The 7,097-nt window shown below is 30.9% G+C and overlaps 1 pseudogene; it reads right to left on the bottom strand.

Moving 5' to 3' along the window:
• Window positions 1–4,622: 4,622 nt before the first annotated feature.
• On the bottom strand, window positions 4,623–6,703 carry LOC105786704 (protein STRICTOSIDINE SYNTHASE-LIKE 10-like; annotated as a pseudogene).
• Between the last annotated feature and the right edge of the window lie 394 nt (window positions 6,704–7,097).

A 7,097-nucleotide genomic window follows, 5' to 3' on the forward strand; every position in this document is an offset into this window, starting at 1 on the left:
TAATTTTCTAAATATCTAGAGTAGATGAACCTTATGATGAATTCTATCTTTTGATTTCTGTTTTACACAATAAATCCTTAAATCTTGTTCTCAGTTATGTGTGCTTAATTTTTGATTTAATATTTTCGAATTATTAATTCATGTTTGATGTGCTTAATTCAGAGGAGGAATAGACCATATTTAAGAGTAGATCTAGCATAATTGAGTGAAGTTGCATACAATCCTAGAAATAGGACGACATAAATCTACCAGATTAGAATCAAATCTAATATGGGAATTCACAGATTGAGTTAATGCGATATTAGGGGTTTTAGATTAATAATGACAGATGCATTCTAGGTGAATTCTTTCTTGGGTATTGTTTCACTTCTTGGTTATTATTCGATTATTTTCCTGATTTGTTTTTTGCCAAGTTCTTAGTTAATTAATTTAGTTAATTATAGTTTAATTCAATCACTTCAATTTGTCGGTTAAATAATAGAAAATCGGTAACTACTAGTATTTTTAGTTCTCATGGGAACAATATCTTTGCTCACCGTAGCTATACTATTTATCGATAGATACACTTGCCTTTGTCGTATTTTTTAGTTGATTTCGTGGACATCAATAGTAAAACACTTAGATATTAGAATATGAACGTAGTGTAAGAACAATGCATCAGGTAAGTTCTCAGAAAATAGATGTACGTCATAAAGACACTCTTAGATAATGTCTTTCCTAGTCAGAATTTTTCCTAAACATGCACTTTCACACAACTACGCTTCTATCCAGTAACTGAAGAGCCACAAATAATCTCTAATAGTGAAAATTTTCTTCCTAATGCGAAAGATCAAACAATACTACAACCATAAAGCATATTAAGAAAATTAATACTCCTTCATTGAGGTTTGATACCAATTGTTAGCGATACAGGCAATATCTCATACAAATGTAGCTTCAATACTGAAACACTAAAATTGAATTAGAAACATCAATACTAAATTGAAACTATTCCAAACGCAGTAAGTTAGCTTGGAAAATTACTACTAAAAATAAATTTAATATGATAACAAAACCTATAAATGCAAATAAAATAAATAAAAAGAGTACACCAAATTTATGAAACACTAATATCACTTGATAACTTCACTATCACCAGAAGATTTACGAACTAATAATACACTTACACGAAGGGAAGAGATTAGGATGATTTCAAAGTAAAGCCTTAAACACTTATTATATAAGTGGTTGAGGTGACATAAATGCATCCCCTCTACCATGTGGGATGTCAAACAAAACCAACAATTGTCAATGGGCTAATTTAATGAATGAAATGAAAATTGAGGGAATCAAGTGATAGACAAAAAAAATCAAAGTGGGAATTTCATTATAATATAAAAGTCAAAACATGTATTAAACAAATAAATTAATATGATGTGGTTGGAATTTTTTTTCTTGAAATCTTGAAAAGGATTAATGAGAAAGGGCATAACCATGTTTAATCCAAGCTAGAGATTGATCAGGTTTTTCCGTTTCAATAGTAAATCATTTCTTTCTATTAAAATTAGGGGAACTCAGTTTTTGCCCATTTTGAATAGTCCCCTTTAACATCAAATGATGAAATCTCGTAAAAGCAAAGAACACTATTGGCCTTTGGTTGGGTCTGGTCGGTATCACTGAGCCGACTTTAGTCCTTTTTTTTTTTTTCTTTAGTAGGTTCCACATACCCCCCAACTCCATTAACTTGCTGGATTCATTATGATTGTGACTCGTAATAGGTAAATAGGAAATAAGATAATATAAAATAAAAATAAACAGAGTTTGGAAGTTAAAATTATCATCTCGAATACAAGAAATTCAACATATTTTAATCATATTTTAAAAGAGTAATCCTATTAATATTAAATATTAATTTTAATTTCGAACCTACATTTCTTTAATTACTTAAAATTCATGTTAATCCTTTATATTTTATATCAATGGCGGTCCCCTTTCACATTCGGATAAGATCAAAAAGTAAGTCGAAACTTACTCTTAAATCGAGTTCATTGGAAGACCATGTTGCAATTGAATCTAAAATAGAACCAAATGATCCTCCCTCCGCCAAAAAATTACAGTAAGTTCTAATTTCTTTGTTTGACAGCTGAAACGACCTACAAAATATGGTTGAGAGTATATACATGGGATTTGCCATCATGGGGGGTTGTAGTTTAAACAGTGCAATACACATACATGTCGTTCTTTTAGTATTTATCTAGTATTATTTTAATTATCTTTTCTAATAATATCATCGCGCTATATCTGAAATTTAAAAAATATTATATAGATATTTCTGATCACATTATTCATAATTTTTTTCAATTATTTAATGACATTTCAACAAAATTTTTCATGTCGTTGACACATAATTTTATTAAATTTTTATCATGAACGCCAAACCCAGAATCCAGAACCCTGAGTCCTGAGCCCTATATCCTTAACCTCAAACCCCTAGTCCTGTATCCCGAATCCTGAACTCCAAATCTAAACCTTGAATTCAAACCCTAAACTCTAAACTCTAAACTTGGGGTTCAAGATTCAAGTTCGGAGTACAATATTCAGGGTTTGGATTCGAGGTTCAAGGTTTAAAATAAAAAAATTATCAAAATTATGTGTGAATAACATTGAAAAGAATTACCAAAATATTATTAAATAATTAAAAAACTATAAATAATGTGGTAGAAATGGTCCATAAAATAATTCCTCCTTAAATTATTAAGCATGTCGTGTTTGAATCCATCAAAGTAAATTTAAATTCTTGATATAATTCCAACTTTAAGTAAAAAAAAAAAATCCAAATACCACACATTTCTTTTTGATATCAATATCAAGCACATATTAGTTGAAATTTAGAGTGCTAATTTATGACATGCAGTTAAAATCATTAATATGGTTTACATCATATCAAGTCTATTCATCCCATATATGTGCGTATATGTGATAAAAAAGAAGAGATAATATTAATTTTACTTGTGGTGAAAAATGACATGAACAACAATCTAGCTAGCACCAATCGCAAATGCATGTGCTGCAGAGTGAAGCTAGATGGATTCCCAAAAAAATAAATGAAGGTGGTCGTAATTTGCTGATTTGTGAGTGTAATGAAGATATCCGAACATCCCACCATCTCCAAAGTAGTTTAGCCAGAAAAATGTTAAAAAGAAGTCTATCCATAGAAAATAAAAGCTTCAGATAGTTGAATTGCTACAAAATGATGGATATATAGATTATTGAAGTCTGATATATTATTGGTCAAATTATGTCACCTTATTTTGATCTCCAATAGCTAAGTAATTGAAGAACAATTGTACAAACAGTCATCCACACACCAAATGATCTACACTAGAAGCAAGTAAAAGAAAATGTATGGAAAATGAAATTTCTAACATTTTTCTCTCTTTTTTCTGATGGTGCAAATCACCGGCTGCTAACAAAACGCATGATTATTTATGATGATGAGGGTCAGGTCCCCCTGGACTAAGTCGTTTCGACTCGAATGGGATTCCGCCATTTCTTTGAATGCTTGCTTTAATGGCTTCCCTGCCTTCTTCGATCAATGGACGGTTGGCTTCAATAATGGTTGCTTTAGAGTGTTGTTTGCCTGCAACTGCCAATGCTAACTGGTCTGTGCCTGAAAATTGTTTGGATTCAAACCTATAAGTTATCTCTACTTCATCATCTGTACTACTAGCCTTATACTGTGGTTTTGATTCCATTTCCAATGCCGGGTCAGCAGTCGAAAACGGATGAAACAACCGAGTACCGGAACTCGAAACCAAGAACAAAACTTGTAGGGAAAGGTAGAATAAAACTTTGAAGCTCGCCATTGAAAGTTATCAAATTCAGGGTTGATAGTGCATAGCTTGGGGGGGTGCGGGATTGCCTATTTATAGGCTTCATAGCCATCTTTTTGTAGAATATTTTAAGTTTGGTCAACATTAACCAACAAACTTAGTTATTTCAGCTTTGCCAAAGCATATTACCGACTTCGATGATAAAACTAATGCCCCACTAATCCAAGATTAACATTGTTTTAGCATAAAGACTAAGTAAAGAATATCCATTTAGTTTTTAATCTTCTAAGCTCTAGCGTTATGACAAAAAGGAAAAAGGAAGTGTTCCATGTCACGGGTGTTGGCATTTTGTATCAGCATTTGTTGGAAAGCAGTGTGGTCTGAACTTCCATTTTCTCTCTGATTCTTGCCAAACAGAGGGTCATTGCTAATTTGCTCTCTCTCTCTCTCTTCTTTCCCTTTTTTATTTTTGGTTGCCCTTTTTCTCATTTCTTAAAGATCAGAAGAGCTTGAAAAAAAAAAGCTGCTAACTCAGGGCCCTGTTTTAACATTATTAATTTGATGAAAAATGGCAGAAGGAAGATTAAGATTGCCTAAATTGTTTCCTTAAAATTCTCCCCTAACATAATAGATTATGTGTCACTAGTTGCTAATAAAACTCGCACCGAAACTATGAGATATTATTTATTTTGATCAAAAATTTATCTAAAGGAAAATGACACAAATTGAAGTCTCTCCATAGTATAGTATCATAATGAATCCTCACAATTTCCTAATCTGATATATGTGCCATGCACTTTGTGCATCATTTTAGTCAATTAACTCAAGATATTCAACTCTCTCATTAACAAATTTCTCTACATGCTTCTCAAGCCTGTTTGTGGAAAGTAGATAATGTTAATTGATTCCACTAAGAAAGTATAAAATGATTCAAAGGGTATAAAGATATATGAAATGGCCAAACCTTTATCCTCAGAATATGCATCTTTTTGTATAATACGTAGAGACTTCTTTGACTTAAACAACTCTCTTCCACTCCACAGTCCAACTATATAATAAGAGCCACAATAAGCAGTTCTTTTAACAGTCCAACCATTTAATAAATGCACAATGCAGTTTAGATAAAATAAATTATGGCTTAATGCATCACTAAGTCCTTAAAATATGCCTTTTTTTAAAAAAAATTGGGTTTTAAAATTTTCTTTTCCAGATTAAGACTTAACCTTATCGTCCTTTTACGTTTAAAAAATGGACCAGGATATCCTGCCAGTAAAAAAACGTCATATGTCTTATATTATATTATAAAGATTTTTCTTTATATTTTTTAAATGATTTTATTTAACACAAAATGATGGTAACTAAATGACTAGAATAACAGAAGACACCAGTTTTGTGAATTTTGACTGTACCACAAAATGAAAGTATTTGTGTTGGCTCAAATTTCAGAATATCACATTTAGAGTATCCAATTTCAAGATCTCAACTGTGTTGGTTTTTCCTTCTAGGATGAACTTCAAAATTCTGGTGGTTCCTTCTTGGTGGCTGCTTGCAGTATGATATGATTGTGGTGGTTGATTCCTGGCTAGAGTTTCTAAATATCCAATGCCCGCGATACAATTTCTAGGTTCAAAGGTATAAATTGAAACTAAGTAATGATACGAGAACAAAAGATGATATATGTGATTTTTTATTAACTTTTATATTTCTTAATACAGGAAATTGAAAAATAAAAATAAAACATTCTCATAAAACTCACTTAAAAACAAATTAGACTTTTAAAGTAACAACCTAAGGTTTTGTAACCTAACTACAACAATTAAAATAGCAACTTAAAGTTTTGTAGTTAATCACACTAATTTTACTAATAGAATGAAAACTTAAAATTTTAAAATAGCAACATAAAATTTTGTAACCGAACCAATATATAAAGTTCGATTAACCCCATTAATTTTGTAACCGGAACATCATCCTTGATCTCTCCAAGCCTTCCTGCGTTTAAAGCTACCCAGAATTCTCTTTTATGGTTCATCTTAATATTATCAGGAACTCTAGGTAGCTCAACAAACACTTTGGGCTCAAAATTATTTGTTCCAAGATTAAACTTCAATATTCTTTTTCGTGTTGTTTCCACCACCAAAAGAAAAGAATGATTTTTGTTCAAAGCTACTCTGTTTGGAAGCATCAAACCTATATATATAACGGATGTGTTTTTTTGTATGTAGATCATATTTTAGTAACCTTTCGCTACTATCAGTTGATCTGGACAAAAAATCCACATACTTATACATAAATATTAAAAACTTGATTAAAAATTATATAAATATTCAAAAAGTTGAAATTAAAAAATTCCAATAGTTCAAAAGAAAAACATACCTTTTTTGAAAAGTAGTACTACTATCTGTAAAATAGATAACTCCTGTACTACTATCAATATCTAACCCGTTTATAAACTTAAATGGGATTCCTTCGACCGAACTAACAAGAGTTTGTGCTATAACACCATTAGGTCCAATAATTAGAAGACCAAAATAAGCATCACCGATATAAAGATTACAAGTTACTGGGTTAAATTTCAAACCCAGTGACCTTCCACATATTGGTTCAAGGTTAGGATTTGTAGACCCATCGCACAACTCTCTTTTCCTAATCCAATAAAAAAACCCATCTGTTAGTTAACTATCTTTACAATCAAATGCGATACTTTTAGAACCTATGACTTTAACAAGGTTAATTAATTCATAATCTTTTGAGATAGTAACATTCTGCTTTTGATCAAAGAATCGTTCATCAATTTTTTCAACATCATGCTTTTGATAAAGAATCCTCTGGTGAGATTGTTTCACACATAATGCAAGGTAAAGCATTAGGAACAAAAGCTGATATTTCTTCATGACTAAAAAAAGCCAATAGAATTCCAACACGTTAAAAATAAACCGAAAATAATTAGCTTCTATGAAACTTAAGGAAACGATAATTGAAAGTGTCCGAAAAAATGAACATAGGATATATATTTATAGGGTATGTAATTACTTGATAGGGTATAATAGAATTTCAATGTAAATTAAGTTCCTAAATATAATTAAAGTCAGTTTAGATATAATAATTTTTATTTAATAGCAATTTAGCTAACACCAACCACAAATGCATGGTTTCATATTGCAAATATACATAATGAATTGGTTGTAATTTTCTGATTTGTGAGTGTAATGGCCATCTCCCAATGTCTCACCATCTCCAAAATGGCTGAGCCAGAGCAGAGAAATTAAAAAGATCTCCATCCTTGTT

This window comes from Gossypium raimondii, chromosome 1, assembly GCF_025698545.1.
Source record: "Gossypium raimondii isolate GPD5lz chromosome 1, ASM2569854v1, whole genome shotgun sequence".
Classification (NCBI taxonomy): domain Eukaryota; kingdom Viridiplantae; phylum Streptophyta; class Magnoliopsida; order Malvales; family Malvaceae; genus Gossypium; species Gossypium raimondii.